Raw genomic sequence first — 19629 nt, forward strand, 5'->3', positions numbered from 1 at the left:
GGCCCAGGACGTAGGTCCGGGCCCCTGGGAACGTTGCAGAGGAAGACAGCCCAGCCCAGGCGGTAGTTGTAGATTGAGGGGAACCTCTAGGAGGGGAACTGACCAGCGAGACGTTCCCACCGAGTGAGTCTTCCCTACAGGGAGAGGTTTTCCCACAGGGACGGTTAAACCAGAGACACAGGCACAAATAGGCCTTGCCTCAGCCCGCAGCCTAGTTCCCCGTTGGATGACCATTGGTCAACAAGTGGAGACACCTCTGACCACTAGCAGGGAATATACGCCACCTGAGGGTCACCACCCTAGAGAGGCAGCTTCTTCGTGGAGCGCCACATTATCAACTTCCTCCAAGACTTCAGGCTACTGAAGGATAAGAGGGGATATACTAGCAATCTCCAGGGACATTATAAGTCGATAGAGGAAATCTGCAATATCGTAATGACCCACTGATTCCTGAACAATATGAGAAAACAAGGGAAGAAAATGCCCCAAACAAATCTAGATGTTACATCAATAGAATCCAACAACAGCATGGTAGAGGAAATGACAGAAAGGGAGTTCAGAATGTACATAATTAAAATGATTAGGGAAGCAAACGATGAGATGAAAGAGCAAATGCAGGCATTGAATGATGAGATGAAAGAGCAAATGCAGGCATTGATGATCGCACCAATCGACAGTTAACAGAGCAAATTCAGGAAGCAAAAGATCATTGCAATAAAGAGTTAGAGATATTGAAAAAAAAACCAAACAGAAATCCTTGAAATGAAGGAAACAATAAACCAAATTAAGAACTCCATAGAAAGCATAACCAATAGGATAGAACACCTGGAAGACAGAACCTCAGATATTGAAGACAAAATATTTAACCTTGAAAACAAAGTTGAACAAACAGAGAAGATGGTAAGAAATCATGAACAGAATCTCCAAGAACTATGGGATATCATGAAAAGGCCAAATTTGAGAATTATTGGGATTGAGGAAGGCTTAGAGAAACAAACCAAAGGAATGAACAATCTATTCGATGAAATAATATCAGAAAATTTCCCAAATCTGAAGAATGAAATGGAAAATCAAGTTCAAGAGGCTTATAGGACTCCAAATACACAAAATTACAACAGACCCACACCAAGGCACATTATAATGAAAATACCTAACACACAAAATAAAGACAGAATTTTAAAGGCTGTGAGAGAAAAGAACCAAATTACATTCAGGGGGAAGCCAATACGGATATCAGCAGATTTTTCAATCCAGACCCTAAAAGCTAGAAGGGCCTGGAACAACATTTTTCAAGCTCTGAAAGAAAATGAATGCCAACCAAGAATCTTATACCCAGCAAAGCTTACCTTCAACTTTGACGATGAAATAAAATCTTTCCATGATAAACAAAAGCTAAAAGAATTTACAAAAAGAAAGCCAGCATTACAGAACATTCTCGGCAAAATATTTCATGAGGAAGAAATAAAAAACAAAGAAGCAAATCAGCAAAGGGAGGAATTATCCTAAAGAAACTGTCAAATAAAGGAGGAACCAAGATGTGTCAAAAAATAAATAAATAAATAAATAAAATTTTAAATATGAACCAAATGACCGGGAATACAAATCATATCTCAATAATAACCCTGAACGTTAATGGCCTGAATTCATCAATCAAAAGACATAGACTGGCGGATTGGATTAAAAAGAAAGATCCAACAATATGTTGCCTGCAAGAGACTCACCTCATAGAAAGAGATACCCATAGACTAAAGGTGAAAGGATGGGGAAAAACATACCATGCACATGGACTCAGCAAAAAAGCTGGAGTATCCATCCTCATTTCAGATAATGTGGACTTCAAGCCAATGTCAGTCAGAAGGGATAAGGAAGGACATTTCATACTGCTTAAGGGAAGCATAAATCAGCAAGATATAACAATCATAAACATCTATGCTCATCCATGTATGTTAAACAAATCCTTCTCAATTTTAGAAACCAAATAGACCATAACACAATAATACTAGGTGATTTTAACACGCCTCTCTCACCACTAAACAGATCTTCCAAACCAAAATTGAACAAAGAAACCATAGATCTCAATAACACAATCAATAATTTAGACTTAACAGACATTTATAGAATATACCATCCAACCAAGAGCGAATACACTTTCTTCTCAGCAGCACATGGATCCTTCTCTAAAATAGACCATATATTATGCCACAAAGCTAATGTCAGCAAATACAAGAAGATAGAGACACTACCTTGTATTCTATCAGATCATAATGGATTGAAGTTAGAAATAAATGAAAGAGTAAAAAACAGAAACTACTCCAACACCTGGAGATTAAACAATATACTATTATATGATGAATGGATAACAGAAGATATTAGGAAGGAAATTAAAAAATTATTAGAGGTCAATGAGAACAAAGAAACATGATATCAAAATCTCTGGGACACTATGAAAGCAGTACTTAGAGGAAGATTTATTTCATGGAGCGCATTTAATAAAAGAAGTAAAACTCAACAAATAAACAACCTAACACTACAGCTCAAAGCCCTAGAAAAAGAAGAACAGACTAACACCAAAAGTAGTAGAAGACAGGAAATAGTCAAACCCAGAGCTGAAATTAACGAAATTGAAACAAAAGAAACAGTACAAAAAAATGACAAAATAAATAGTTGGTTCTTCGAAAAAATAAACAAAATTGATAAACCTTTAGCCACACTAACAAAGAGAAGACGTGAGAAAACCCAAATCACTAAAATTCGGAATGAACAAGGAAATATCACAACAGACACGACTGAAATACAAAACATAATTAGAAGCTATTTTGAAAATCTATACTCCAACAAAATAGAAAATTTCAAAGACATCAACAGGTTTCTAGAGACATATGAATTGCCTAAACTAAACGAGGAGGACATACACAATTTAAATAGACCAATTTCAAGTAATGAAATAGAAGAAGTCATCAAAAGCCTACCAACAAAGAAAAGTCCAGGACCAGATGGGTTCTCAGCCGAGTTCTACAAAACCTTTAAAGAAGAGCTCATTCCAATACTTCTCAAAGTATTCCATAAAATAGAAGAGGAGGGAACCCTCCCAAACTCATTCTATGAAGCCAATATTACCCTGATACCTAAACCAGACAAAGACACATCGAGGAAAGAAATTTCAGGCCAATATCCTTAATGAACATCGACGCAAAAATTATCAACAAAATTTTAGCAAATCGCATACAAAAACATATTAAAAAGATAGTGCACCATGATCAAGTGGGTTTCATCCCAGGGATACAAGGTTGGTTCAACATCAGGAAATCAATAAATGTCATTCACCATATCAATAGACTTAAAGTCAAGAATCACATGATTATTTCGATAGATGCAGAAAAAGCATTTGATAAAATACAGCATCCCTTCATGCTCAAAACACTAGAAAAAATAGGGATAGTGGGAACATTCCTTAACATTGTAAAGGCCATCTACGCTAAGCCCATGGCTAATATTATTCTAAATGGTGAAAAACTGAAAGCATTCCCTCTAAAAACTGGAACAAGGCAGGGATGCCCTCTTTCACCACTTCTATTCAATATCGTCCTTGAAACTCTAGCCAGAGCAATTAGACAGACCAAAGAAATTAAAGGGATACGAATAGGAAAAGAAGAACTCAAACTGTCCTTATTTGCTGATGATATGATTGTATACTTAGAGGAACCAGGAAATTCCACCAGAAAACTCTTAGAACTCATAAGTGAATTCAGTAAAGTAGCGGGATATAAGATCAATGCACATAAATCTAAGGCATTTTTATACATAAGTGATGAATCTTCAGAAAGAGAAATTAGGAAAACTACCCCATTCACAATAGCTTCGAAAAAAATAAAATACTTGGGAATCAATCTCACAAAAGAGGTGAAAGACCTCTACAATGAGAACTACAGAACACTAAAGAAAGAAATTAAAGAAAACCTTAGAAGATGGAAAGATCTCCCATGTTCCTGGATAGGAAGAATTAATATTGTCAAAATGGCCATACTACCAAAAGTGCTATACAGATTTAATGCAATTCCAATTAAAATCCCAATGATGTACCTTACAGAAATAGAGCAAGAAATTATGAAATTCATCTGGAATAATAAAAAACCCAGAATAGCTAAAGCAATCCTTGGCAGAAAGAGTGAAGCAGGGGGTATCGCAATACCAGATCTTCAACTCTACTACAAAGCAATAGTAACAAAAACGGCATGGTATTGGTACCAAAATAGAAAGGTGGATCAATGGTACAGAATAGAGGACACGGACACAAACCCAAATAAATACAATTTTCTCATACTAGACAAAGGGGCCAAAAATATGCAATGGAGAAAAGATAGCCTCTTCAACAAATGGTGCTGGGAGAACTGGAAATCCATATGCAACAGAATGAAACTAAACACATATCTCTCACCATGCACGAAACTAAACTCAAAATGGATTAAGGATCTCGGAATCAGACCAGAGACCTTGCATCTTATAGAAGAAAAAGTAGGGTCAGAGCTTCAACATGTCGGCTTAGGACCAGACTTCCTCAACAGGACTCCAATAGCACAAGAAATAAAAGCAAGAATTAATAACTGGGATAGATTCAAACTAAAAAGCTTTCTCTCAGCAAAGGAAACTATCAGCAATGCGAAGAAAGAGCCTACAGAGTGGGAGAAAATCTTTGCCAATCATACTTCAGATAGAGCACTAATCTCCAGAATCTATAAAGAACTCAAAAAACTCTACACCAAGAATGCAAATAATCCAATCGACAAATGGGCTAAGGAAATGAATAGACACTTCACAGAAGAAGATCTACAAGCAATCAACAAACATATGGAAAAATGTTCAACATCTCTAGTAATAAGAGAAATGCAAATCAAAACCACCCTAAGATTCCATCTCACCCCAATTAGAATGGCGATTATCAAGAATACAAGCAACAATAGGTGTTGGCGAGGATGTGGGGAGAAAGGTACACTCATACATTGCTGGTGGGGCTGCAAATTAGTGCAGCCACTCTGGAAAGCAGTGTGGAGACTCCTTAGAAAACTTGGAATGGAACTACCATTTGACCCAGCTATCCCACTCCTTGGCCTATACCCAAAGGACTTAAAATCAGCATATTACAGAGATACAGCCACATCAATGTTCATAGCTGCTCAGTTCACAATAGCCAGATTGTGGAACCAACCTAGATGTCCTTCAATTGATGAATGGATAAAGAAAATGTGGTATATATATACAATGGAATATTACTCTGCCATAAAGAATGATAAAATTATGGCATTTGCAGGCAAATGGATGAAACTGGAGAATATCATGCTAAGTGAGATAAGCCAATCTCAAAAAACCAAAGGAAGAATGATATCACTAATAAGTGGATGATGACACATAATGTGGGGTGGGAAGAGTTAGTGTTAGGGTTAGAGTTAGGTTTAGGGAGGGGGGCAAGAATGGAGGAAGGAAGGACTGTATAGAGGGAAAAGAGGGGTGGGAGGGGTGGGGGGAAGGGAAAAAATAACAGAATGAATCAAACAATATTACCCTATGTAAATTTATGATTACACAAATGGTATGCCTTTATGCCATGTACAAACAGAGAAACAACATGTATCCCATTTGTGTACAATAATAAAATAAATAAATAAATAAATAAATAAATAAATAAAAGAAAGAATAGCAAATGTAAAAAAAAAAAAAGAAGAAGAAGAATATTATGGCATTACTGATAAATGGATGGAACTGGAGAATATCATGCTAAGTGAAATAAGCCAATCCCAAAAAACCAAAGGCCGAATGTTTTTCCTGATAAGTGGATGGTGATATATAATGGGGGCGGGGGGTGGGGGTGAGAGAAGAATGGAGGAACTTTAGATTAGATATGAGGAAATGAAAGGGGGGGTATGGAAAATGGTAGATTGAGACAGATATCATTACCCTATGTACATGTATAATTACATGAATGGTATGAATCTACATCGTGCACAACCATAGAAATGAAATGATGTACCCCATTTGCATGCAATGAATCAAAATGCAGTCTGTAAAAATTAAAAATTTTAAAAAAGAAATACATTTTAAAATAAATAAATAAATAAATATAAATCACTTGCTGTAAATTTGGGCAATGAGTCAAAAATATGAGAGAAATTCAGAATTTGTTCATCTACATCAATAAAAGTCTGAGAACTTTTTGTGGTAATAGATTTTTGAGGGTAATCAAGATGAAAGGAACATTGTTCTACATTAGGTTAAATTTGTTTAAATGTATTGACTTACAGAGAGTGTGTGTTCAGAGATCACTCTTCATTAGAGAGGTTCTGCATGTGCACTCATGCGTGTGATTCTCACACCTGCCTGGCTTGGCCAACCTAAAGTCAGAAGTAGCTCTGGGTGATGCAAAAGAAGTTTAGATGTTATAAAACCCTGGACATATTGAAGAAGGAGAGACTTCAGTACCTAAGAACATTAAACTAGTTCCATCATATCTGTGCTACTCAACCTGCTGCATGCATGAGGAGTCCCAGAAGATTCTTTCTCACCAGAACAGAAGCAGCAATATTTCAAGTGAATGAGAAATTTGAGTTCACCAGATTCCCCTCTTATAGACTCTGCACTCTCAAAACAGGAAAGTACACTTGTCTCAATTCTGATAAAATTCTAATTGATCAATGTTGAAAACTAGGAAGACTTATTCCAAGGTCAGTACCTCCCCTGGACCCAATGCTGATTAATCACAGATGAAGCTTTATCTGTGTCCCTTGAATACATACCTGGTGCCACTTAGCAAAAGTCGCTAGATAAAAATGACAGTAAGAATCAGAAATTTTCTTCTCTTCCAATGTGTGACGGAGACTGCTTCAAAATCCAATTCCTCCTTCTTTGACAATACTAAAATTATAGCCTGTCACATTGCAACCCAGTTACCCTACATTTCCCAGACTCCATTGGAATTAGATTTCACCATGACTTGGTTTTCTGAATGATAAAAGTGATATCTCCCTATTCCTGCTGATCTCTGCTTGACTTCAACTGTGAATTCAAAGACAACATCCTGTTAGATAAGGGTAAAGAAGTGGAAGGAACAGTGGCCCATGGATTGTGCAGTAAAGAATCCAAATCACCTGAAATACCTTCGCTGAAGTATTATTTTAGAAAGAATAAACTTTATGTCCTCCTTTTTTAGAACTACTACACTTTGGGTTCTCTTTGTTAACCTGTCTAACCTGCACTAGCTAAAACGCAGTGCAATATTTCTCAGCAAATCAACTCTCCATCAGCATTATTCCTGGTGAGTTAGAATCAGATGGCAAAGGCTGACAGGCTCCTGCCTTTGCCTAACATTTCTTTATTTTCCTTTTGTGGTCCCATATTTTGCAATAGCATGGAGTTGCTGTTCTCGGTACAACCTTTTCTGCTCAGTGTAGAAAATCCATATCAAAATCCAATCTCTGCATTAAGTGAGGCAAGACTCTCAAATTCTTTGCTAAAGAGAAAATTTAGATTCATTATTTTTTCTTTTAACTTCACACATGGAGGTCAAAAGGGATGTGCCAAAGATCTCCTCTGGAACTTAACAAAGGAAATTCACAAGAAATAATAATTTCTAGGAAACAAAATTACATATTTAAACATGAATACCAAATCAACACATTATTAAGATAACCAACCATAATTACAGACTTTTAGAGGTTCAGAGTTGTTATCACAGAATATGGTAAAAAGACACATGTCATAGGACACACTCTCACAGGATTTTCAGGTGACAGCACTAGTCAGCCTACCAAAGGACAAGCTGAAACACTGTGGAGGAAGAGAACAACCCTCCAGCTTTTCTGAAAGCAAATTACACATAATCTCCCGTATTTGATCAAAAATCACTAGACACATGACCAGAACCCCAGAGGGGGAAAAAAACAGAAAGCAAAAAGACAGATCTACAAAATGAACTAGCGAGCAGAGTTAGCAAATAAGTATTTTAAAAAAACAATGGTTGTGTGCTTAAAGTGATAGGCGAGAAAAAAAAATATGGATAAAATATATGAAAAGTTAGAGAATTTCAGCAGCAGATTGGAATACATAAGAGTAAATTAAAAGACAATTTTGGTTATGAAAAACAATTACTGAAATCAGAAATTTAAATGTGGGTTCACCTACATCTTACCATAGCAAAAAATTATTACTTGACTGGAAGACAAACCAATAACATTTATCCAAGATGAAACACAAAAAAGGAGAAGAATATAATCCTTATGAACAAATATAACATACATATGGAATACAGTAAAAAAATCCATTTTATTTGTAATTGGATTTCCAGAAGAGGAGATGGAAACTGAACACATCAATATTGAAGAGACAATGGCTAAGAATTTGGGTTTTTTGTTTTATTTTGTTTTGTTTTTGTACTAGGGATTGAATCCAGAGGCACTTAACCACTGAGCCACATCCTCAGCCCTTTTTATTTTTTATTCTCAGACAGGGTCTCACTAAGTTGCTTAAGGCCTTGCTAAGGCTGAGACCGGCCTTGAACTACAATCCTCCTACCGCAGCCTCCCCATTCACTGGGATTATAGGCATGAGCCACTGCAACCAGCTGCTAATTTTTTAAAAACCAATGAAAAGTATAAATCCAAAGATTCAAGATTCTCTGAGAACTCAATCGGGATAAATATAAAGAAAAACATTGAAGGACAAAAAGAAAATCTTAAAAACAATATGAGGGGGGAAAAGTACATTTCTTTTTTTAATATTTTTTAGATGTTGATAGACCTTTATTTTATTCATTTATTTATATGTGGTGCTGAGAATTGAACCCAGTACTTCACACATGTAGGCAAGAACTGAGCCACAACCCCAACCTAAGACATTTCTTTCAAAGGAAAAAAAAATAACAGTAAGACTCACTTTGATATTTTCAACAGTTTCTAAGAAACCAATGACTGAATGGCATGTATTAAGTGCTGAAAGAAGATAACTGGCAACCTAAAATTCTATACCCAGTAAAAATATCATTTAAAATAAAAGCAATAGGGATAGAAGGAACCTACTTCAACATCATAAAGGCTATATACAACAAACCTAAATCCACCCTCACAGTAAATGGGGAAAAACTGAAAGTGTTTCCTTTAAAATCTGGAACAAAACAAGGATGTCCACTCTCACTACTCCTATTTAATATTTAATATAGAAATTCTAGCAAGAGCAATTAGGCAAGAAAGAAAATAAAAGGAATAAAAATAGGAAAGTAAGAAGTCATATTAACACTGTGAATGATATGATCCTATAGTTAGAAGATCCAAAAAGCTCCACCAAAAGACTACTAGAACTAATAAATTCAGTAAAATAGCAGGTTACAAAATCAACATACAAAAATCCATAGCTTTCCTACATACCAACAAAGAGTGCTGAGAAAGAAATCAAGAAAATAATTCAATTCATAATATCCTCAAAAAAGAAAAACCTAGGAGTATTTCTAACTGAAGAAGTGAAAGACCTCTATAATGAAAACCATAGAATATTGAGGAAAGAAATTTAAGAAGACACAAGAAGATGGAAAGACCTCCAGTGTTAATGAATAGGCAGAATAATATTGTTTAAATGGTCATACCACCACAAGCAATAAAAAGATCCAATGCAATCACCATCAAAATACCAATGACATTCTTCACAAAACTAGAAAATCAGTCCTAAAACTCATTAGGAAAAATAAAATACTCAGAATAGCCAAAGCAGTTCTTAGCCAAAAAGCAATGCTGGAGCCAGCACACTACCAGACTTCAAATTGACTACAGAGCTGTAGTAACAAAAACTGCATGGTACTGGCACAAAAACAGACACATATAACAATGGTATATAATAGAAAACACAGAGAAAAACCCACACATCTATAGTCATCTGATCCTTGACAGAGGTGCTCAAATCACACATTGCAGAAAAGAGCCTTTTGAACAAATGGTGCTGGGAAAAATAGTAATCCAGATGAAAAAGAATGAGACTCTCTCAGCCTGCACAGAAATCAACTCAAAATGGATCAAAGACATAGAAATTAGACCAGAAACTACACGACAACTAGAAGAAAACATAGGTCAACACTCCAGCATATAGACCCAGGCAACAACTTTGTCAATAAGGTCCAGAAAGCTCAGGGATAATGCCAAGAGTTAATATTATGGGTTGGCATCAAATTAAAAAGTTTCTGCCACAGTGCCCTGTGCCTATCCTACAATGATGCACAGCACATTTTATTATGATCATTTATTTAAAGATTTGTCTTCTTCACAAGATTGTCAACTGTGTGGAGATAGGTGTAGTAACTAGTTAGTTTATTGCTGATCTGACAGAACCTACCTCAATACCCAGGAGACAAGGTCTCATGAAAAGTCACTTCACAATGAATGAATGAATGGATTTTTTTTAAAGATGTCATTAACAAATAAATTCTTCTAGGCAGCAGGGCACATGCTGGTCATTTGACTGACACTCTGCTAAAGGAAATGTCCCCTGGCCTTGGAAGATGGCTGTCATTTAGATTCTAGCTCTCCAAGATTTGCATCCTTGTGAGTAACTGCTGAAAAGAACCATCAAACTGACACAAGTGTTGACTTCTTTGTAATCTTAGTGTACCTGGAAAAAAACATACAGGAAGCCATCAGATTCTTTTTTCCAAAATTCACATAGATAATAAAGGCATTTATCTGAATAATGTTTTGGCTTCACATAACATCCATAAACACTTCATGGAGATTAAACTAATCTCCATGATTAGCAAAGGAAAAATTAAGAATATGACGAGAACCTACAGAACGGGAGATAATCTTTGCTAGCTACTCTTCTGAGAGGGGAATTAATATCCAGAATATATAAACAACTCAAAAAACTTAATGCCAAAAACACTCAATTAACAAATGGGAAATGAATTTAAACAGACAATTCTCAAAAGAAAAAATACAAATGGTCAACAGATATATGAAAAAAGTGTTCAACATCATTAGCAATCTGAGAAATGCAAATCAAAACTACACTGAGATTTTATCTCACACCAATCAGAATGGCAGTCATCAAGAATATAATAAAGGCTGTACAGGATGTGGAGAAAAAGGAACACTTTTAGCCAAGTGTGGCAGTGCATGCCTGTAATCCCAGCAACTCCAGAGACTGAAGCAGGAGGATAGTAATTTTGAGACCAACTTCTGCAACTTAGCAAGACCCTAACTCGAAATAAAAAGTAAAAAGGATTGAGGATGTGGCTCAGTGGTAGAGTACCCCTGGGTTCAATCCCTTGTATAAATAAATAAATAAATAAATAAACAAACAAACAAACAAACAAACACTCTTGGTAAACTGTAAATTAACCACTTTGAAAATAAGTATGGAGATTCTGCAAAAGACTAGTAATGACCCATATGACCCAGCTATACCACTCATCAGTATTTATCCTAAAGGATTAAAGTCATCATACTACAGTGATATATATATACATACCCATGTTTATAGAAGCACAATTCATAATGGCCAAAATATGGAATCAGACTAGGTGTCTATCAACAGATGAATGGATAAAGAAAATGTGGTATATATACACAAAAAAATTTTATTTACCCATAAAGAAAAACGAAATTTTCATTAGCAGGAAAATGAATGGAAAACTTGAGAATATTAGGTTAAGTGAAGAAAGACAAACTCAGAAGGTCAAAGGTAGTAAGTTTTCTCTCATATACGGAAGTTGGGAAAAAGAAAAGGAAAGGTGGGGGGGGCAGTCTCATAAAAATCAAAGGGATCTCAGTAGAAAAGAGAAAAAGGACCAGGGGAAGAGAGGAAGGAAGAGAAAGTGGAAATACTGGGGAATGATACTGGCCAAATTGTAATGTTACACTGTGTGCATGTACGGATATGTAACAGCAAATCCCACCATTATGTGCAGTTATAAAGCACCAATAAAAAATTTAAAAAAAAAAAAATATATAAAATAGGTATGGCAAACTAAAACAGAATTATCTTCCACCCTAGACAAAACATTAAAGGATAAGGAACAATGTCTTGTGGGGAAGAAATGAAGAAAAGAATGAAGAGCTCACAAAGGATGACTTTATCAAGAAACATACTTGGCTTGACCCAAAAGCAGGAAGAATAAACTTGACAAACCTGTAGACTTAAGAGTTTCATGCTTTTAATTTGGTTCTTTGGTATAAAAGGAACTGGAAAAACTAACTGATTTCATTCCACTGTCAGATACGTTTGAACTTGTCCTCTTTTTTTTTTTATTGTAAACAAATGGGATACATGTTGTTTCTCTGTACATGGCGTAAAGTCATACCATTTGTGTAATCATAAATTTACATAGGGTAATGTTGTTTGATTCATTCTGTTATTTTTTCCTTCCCCCCAACCCCTCCCACCCCTCTTTTCCCTCTATACAGTCCTTCCTTCCTCCATTCTTGCCCCCCTCCCTAAACCTAACTCTAACCCTAACACTAACCCCTCCCACCCCCCATTATGTGTCATCATCCACTTATTAGTGATATCATTCATCCTTTGGTTTTTTGAGATTGGCTTATCTCACTTAGCATGATATTCTCCAATTTCATCCATTTGCCTGCAAATGCCATAATTTTATCATTCTTTATGGCTGAGTAATACTCCATTGTGTATATATATATATATATATATATATATATATATATATATCACAGTTTCTTTATCCATTCATCAATTGAAGGACATCTAGGTTGGTTCCACAATCTGGCTATTGTGAACTGAGCAGCTATGAACATTGATGTGGCTGTATCTCTGTAATATGCTGATTTTAAGTCCTTTGGGTATAGGCCAAGGAGTGGGATAGCTGGGTCAAATGGTGGTTCCATTCCAAGTTTTCTAAGGAGTCTCCACACTGCTTTCCAGAGTGGCTGCACTAATTTGCAGCCCCACCAGCAATGTATGAGTGTACCTTTCTCCCCACATCCTCGCCAACACCTGTTGTTGCTTGTATTCTTGATAATCGCCATTCTAATTGGGGTGAGATGGAATCTTAGGGTGGTTTTGATTTGCATTTCTCTTATTACTAGAGATGTTGAACATTTTTCCATATGTTTGTTGATTGCTTGTAGATCTTCTTCTGTGAAGTGTCTATTCATTTCCTTAGCCCATTTGTCGATTGGATTATTTGCATTCTTGGTGTAGAGTTTTTTGAGTTCTTTATAGATTCTGGAGATTAGTGCTCTATCTGAAGTATGATTGGCAAAGATTTTCTCCCACTCTGTAGGCTCTTCCTTGGCATTGCTGATAGTTTCCCTGGCTGAGAGAAAGCTTTTTAGTTTGAATCTATCCCAGTTGTTGATTCTTGCTTTTATTTCTTGTGCTATTGGAGTCCTGTTGAGGAAGTCTGGTCCTAAGCCGACATGTTGAAGCTCTGACCCTACTTTTTCTTCTATAAGATGCAAGGTCTCTGGTCTGATTCCGAGGTCCTTAATCCATTTTGAGTTTAGTTTCGTGCATGGTGAGAGATATGGGTTTAGTTTCATTCTGTTGCATATGGATTTCCAATTCTCCCAGCACCATTTGTTGAAGAGGCTATCTTTTCTCCATTGCATATTTTTGGCCCCTTTGTCTAGTATGAGAAAATTGTATTTATTTGGGTTTGTGTCCGTGTCCTCTATTCTGTACCATTGATCCACCTTTCTATTTTGGTACCAATACCATGCCGTTTTTGTTACTATTGCTTTGTAGTAGAGTTGAAGATCTGGTATTGCGATACCCCCTGCTTCACTCTTTCTGCCAAGGATTGCTTTAGCTATTCTGGGTTTTTTATTATTCCAGATGAATTTCATAATTTCTTGCTCTATTTCTGTAAGGTACATCATTGGGATTTTAATTAGAATTGCATTGAATCTGTATAGCACTTTTGGTAGTATGGCCATTTCGACAATATTAATTCTGCCTATCCAAGAACATGGGAGATCTTTCCATCTTCTAAGGTTTTCTTTAATTTCTTTCTTTAGTGTTCTGTAGTTCTCATTGTAGAGGTCTTTCACCTCTTTTGTGAGATTGATTCCCAAGTATTTTATTTTTTTCGATGCTATTGTGAATGGGGTAGTTTTCCTAATTTCTCTTTCTGAAGATTCATCACTTATGTATAAAAATGCCTTAGATTTATGTGCATTGATCTTATATCCCGCTACTTTACTGAATACACTTATGAGATCTAAAAATTTTCTGGTGGAATTTCCTGGTTCCTCTAAGTATATAATCATATCATCAGCAAATAGGGATAGTTTGAGTTCTTCTTTTCCTATTCGTATCCCTTTAATTTCTTTGGTCTGTCTAATTGCTCTGGCTAGAGTTTCAAGGATATTGAAAATAAGTGGTGAAAGAGGGCATCCCTGCCTTGTTCCAGTTTTTAGAGGGAATGCGTTCAGTTTTTCACCATTTAGAATAATATTAGCCATGGGCTTAGCGTAGATGACCTTTACAATGTTAAGGAATGTTCCCACTATCCCTATTTTTTCTAGTGTTTTGAGCATGAAGGGATGCTGTATTTTATCAAATGCTTTTTCTGCATCTATCGAAATAATCATGTGATTCTTGACTTTAAGTCTATTGATATGGTGAATGACATTTATTGATTTCCTGATGTTGAACCAACCTTGCATCCCTGGGATGAAACCCACTTGATCATGGTGCACTATCTTTTTAATATGTTTTTGTATGCGATTTGCTAAAATTTTGTTGATAATTTTTGCGTCGATGTTCATTAAGGATATTGGTCTGAAATTTTCTTTCCTCGATGTGTCTCTGTCTGGTTTAGGTATCAGGGTGATATTGGCTTCGTAGAATGAGTTTGGGAGGGTTCCCTCCTCTTCTATTTTATGGAATACTTTGAGAAGTATTGGAATGAGCTCTTCTTTAAAGGTTTTGTAGAACTCAGCTGAGAACCCATCTGGTCCTGGACTTTTCTTTGTTGGTAGGCTTTTGATGACTTCTTCTATTTCATTACTTGAAATTGGTCTATTTAAATTGTGTATGTCCTCCTCGTTTAGTTTAGGCAATTCATATGTCTCTAGAAACCTGTTGATGTCTTTGAAATTTTCTATTTTGTTGGAGTATAGATTTTCAAAATAGCTTCTAATTATGTTTTGTATTTCAGTCGTGTCTGTTGTGATATTTCCTTGTTCATTCCGAATTTTAGTGATTTGGGTTTTCTCTCATCTTCTCTTTGTAGTGTGGCTAAAGGTCTATCAATTTTGTTTATTTTTTCGAAGAACCAACTATTTATTTTGTCAATTTTTTGTATTGTTTCTTTTGTTTCAATTTCATTGATTTCAGCTCTGAGTTTAACTATTTCCTGTCTTCTACTACTTTTGGTATTGGTCTGTTCTTCTTTTTCTAGGGCTTTGAGCTGTAGTGTTAGGTCGTTTATTTGTTGAGTTTTACTTCTTTTATTAAATGCGCTCCATGAAATAAATTTTCCTCTAAGTACTGCTTTCATAGTGTCCCAGAGATTTTGATATGATATTTCTTTGTTCTCATTGACCTCTAATAATTTTTTAATTTCCTTCCTAATATCTTCTGTTATCCATTCATCATATAATAGCATATTGTTCAATCTCCAGGTGTTGGAGTAGTTTCTGTTTTTTACTCTTTCATTTATTTCTAACTTCAATTCATTATGATCTGATAGAATACAAGGTAGTGTCTCTATCTTCTTGTATTTGCTAACATTAGCTTTGTGGCATAATATATGGTCTATTTTAGAGAAGGATCCATGTGCTGCTGAGAAGAAAGTGTATTCGCTCTTGGTTGGATGGTATATTCTATAAATGTCTGTTAAGTCTAAATTATTGATTGTGTTATTGAGATCTATGGTTTCTTTGTTCAATTTTAGTTTGGAAGATCTGTCTAGTGGTGAGAGAGGCGTGTTAAAATCACCTAGTATTATTGTGTTGTAGTCTATTTGGTTTCTGAGATTGAGAAGGATTTGTTTGACATACATGGATGAGCCACTGTTTGGGGCATAGATGTTTATGATTGTTATATCTTGCTGATTTATGCTTCCCTTAAGCAGTATGAAATGTCCTTCTTTATCCCTTCTAACTTTGGCTTGAAGTCCACATTATCTGAAATGAGGATGGATACTCCAGCTTTTTTGCTGAGTCCATATGCATGGTATGTTTTTCCCCATCCTTTCACCTTTAGTCTATGGGTATCTCTTTCTATGAGGTGAGTCTCCTGCAGGGAACATATTGTTGGATCTTTCTTTTTAATCCAATCTGCCAGTCTATGTCTTTTGATTGATGAATTCAGGCCATTAGCATTCAGGGTTATTATTGAGATATGATTTGTATTCCCGGTCATTTGGTTCATTTTTTAAATTTTATTTATTTTTTTTTTTTACACACCTTGGTTCCTCCTTTATTTGACAGTTCCTTTAGGATAATTCCTCCCTTTGCTGATTTGCTTCTTTGTTTTTTATCTCTTCCTCATGGAATATTTTGCTGAAAATGTTCTGTAATACTGGCTTTCTTTTTGTAAATTCTTTTAGTTTTTGTCTATCATGGAATGATTTTATTTCATCGTCAAATTTGAAGGTAAGTTTTGCTGGGTATAAGATTCTTGGTTGGCATTCATTTTCTTTCAGAGCTTGAAAAATGTTGTTCCAGGCCCTTCTAGCTTTTAGGGTCTGGATTGAAAAATCTGCTGATATCCGTATTGGTTTCCCCCTGAATGTAATTTGGTTCTTTTCTCTCACAGCCTTTAAAATTCTGTCTTTATTTTGTATGTTAGGTATTTTCATTATAATGTGCCTTGGTGTGGGTCTGTTGTAATTTTGTGTATTTGGAGTCCTATAAGTCTCTTGAACTTGATTTTCCATTTCATTCTTCAGATTTGGGAAATTTTCTGATATTATTTCATCAAATAGATTGTTCATTCCTTTGGTTTGTTTCTCTAAGCCTTCCTCAATCCCAATAATTCTCAAATTTGGCCTTTTCATGATATCCCATAGTTCTTGGAGATTCTGTTCATGATTTCTTACCATCTTCTCTGTTTGTTCAACTTTGTTTTCAAGGTTAAATATTTTGTCTTCAATATCTGAGGTTCTGTCTTCCAGGTGTTCTATCCTATTGGTTATGCTTTCTATGGAGTTCTTAATTTGGTTTATTGTTTCCTTCATTTCAAGGATTTCTGTTTGGTTTTTTTTCAATATCTCTAACATTTGAAATGATCTTTTGCTTCCTGTATTTGCTCTTTTAACTGTCGATTAGTGCTATCATTCAATGCCTGCATTTGCTCTTTCATCTCATCATTCAATGCTGCATTTGCTCTTTCATCTCATCATTCAATGCCTGCATTTGTTCTTTCATCTCATTGTTTGCTTCCCTGATCATTTTAATTATGTACATTCTGAACTCCCTTTCTGTCATTTCTTCTGCCATGCTGTCATTGGATTTTATTGATGTAGCATCTAGATTTGTTTGGGGCATTTTCTTCCCTTGTTTTCTCATATCGTTCAGGAATCAGTGGGTCATTACGATATTGCAGATTTCCTCTATTGACTTATAATGTCCCTGAAGATTGCTAGTATATCCCCTCTTATCCTTCAGTAGCCTGCAGTCTTGAAGGAAGTTGATAATGCGGTGCTCCACAAGGAAGCTGCCTCTCTAGGGTTGGTGACCCTCAGGTGGGGTATATTCCCTGATAGTGGGCAGAGGTGCCTCCACTTGTTGACCAATGGTCATCCAAAGGGGAACTAGGCTGCGGGCTGAGGCAAGGCCTGTTTGAGCCTGTGTCTCTGGTTTTACCGTCCTTGTGGGAAAACCTCACCTGGCAGGGAAGACTCACCCGGTGGGGAGGTCTCGCTGGTCAGTTCCCCTCCTAGAGGTTCCCCTCAATCTACAACTACCGCCTGGGCTGGGCTGTCTTCCTCTGCAACGTTCCCAGGGGCCCGGACCTACGTCCTGGGCCTGGGAGCCTCACCCTTCACAGATGAGTCTCCTTAGGCTGCCTCTCCTCAGAGAATCTGCCCGCAGTCCTGGAAACTTCGCTCCACCCCTAGGCGTTTCTCTGTGCGGCTCTTCCACCAAGAAGCTGCCTGGGTTCTGGGACCCTGCTCTGCACCTAATCACCTGGCTATGCAGCCCCTCCTCTGAGCCGCCACCTGGAATCCCATACAATAGCTCCGAGACCCAGAGACCCGCCACACACCTCTTCCTTCCGGACAGTCGCCCGGTGTTCTGATGCAGTCACTAGGAGTCCAAGCAACTCACTTCGCGTCTCCTCCTCCCACCAACCGCCCGTAGCCCTAGGCAGTCACTTGGAGTCCAAGTGACCTGCCCTGTTCCTCCTCCTCCTCGGGGTAGGCCCCCCGGGTGTTCAGGAGCGGTCGCTCAGAGACCAAGCGACCTACCGCGCTCCTCCTCCAGGCAGGCCACTGGTGTTCAGGAGTGGTCACTTTAAGTCCAAACAACTCACCACTTGCCTCTTCCTCTGGCAACCACCTGTGGCTCTGATGCAGTCACTCCTAGACCAAGCGACCCGCCGCGCTTCTCCTCTTCCTCCGGGCAATCCCCCGGTGTTCAGAAGCGATCGATCTGAGTCCAAACAGCTCACTATGCAGCTCCTCCTCAGGCAGCCGCCTGGAGCCCCAGTGGTTGCTCCAAGTCCAAGCGCTGTGCTGAGCAGCTTCCTCTGCAAAGTTCCCAGTTGTCCGTGTTTACCACTCCAGCGGGGGGGAGGGGCGTCTCACCAAGCAACTCTACTTCACAAATTCCCTGCGTTCCGGGGCTACCGCCCCATCCGGGACGCCTCCCCAAACGGGAGAGACTCACCTGGCAGCTTTGAGTTGGTCCCAAGTCTCTCACTATCTCCTCTTTTGAATCCTGCATCCTGGAGCAACATGAAATGCAGCTGCCCTCTAGTCCACCATCTTGAAAACCCTCTCTGAACTTGTCCTCTTTAATAAAAATATGTTTTCACAATTGATACCATTCTTTTGTCAACAAATGCTATTACTGTATATATAAAAAAATAGTACTAAGTCAAATTTGTATTTTCAAATGGAAATAATGATGATCAACCTTTTTTCCTTTTAATTCTCCTTTCATTAGGCAAAAATTTGGTTAATTTTCAAATATTTAAGATTAATACTTTCCTGGTTATATATAAAACAACTCATTTTTATAATAAATATTTTTATTAAAATCTTGTTCATTAAGCCTAGTGCTATTTCCTTTTATGAAAAAAAATAACAGGATGTATAATAGAAAAAACTGATTAATTTTAAATGAATGATAAAAATTATTTAATTCCCCAAAGATTATCATTTTTGCTGAATATATTAGTACATGTATACATATTTGTGTATGTATGTATAGATAAATATATATACATATATGTATATATTTCCAACCCATATTAAATACTGAAGTCAAAATTTCTAACATTACTTTTGAGGAATAATCTGTATATATCAAAGCAGACTAAACTGAATTTCCCCACCCAAACTTTCATAATATCTCCCCAAAGAGACAAACAGTAGCCACAGATTCATGTATGAAATTTTCATTTAAAAGAAAAAGTTCAGCTGTGGTACTGAAAAAAAAATTTTTTGATGGAGGTGTAGGG

This window comes from Sciurus carolinensis, chromosome 3, assembly GCF_902686445.1.
Source record: "Sciurus carolinensis chromosome 3, mSciCar1.2, whole genome shotgun sequence".
NCBI lineage: Eukaryota > Metazoa > Chordata > Mammalia > Rodentia > Sciuridae > Sciurus > Sciurus carolinensis.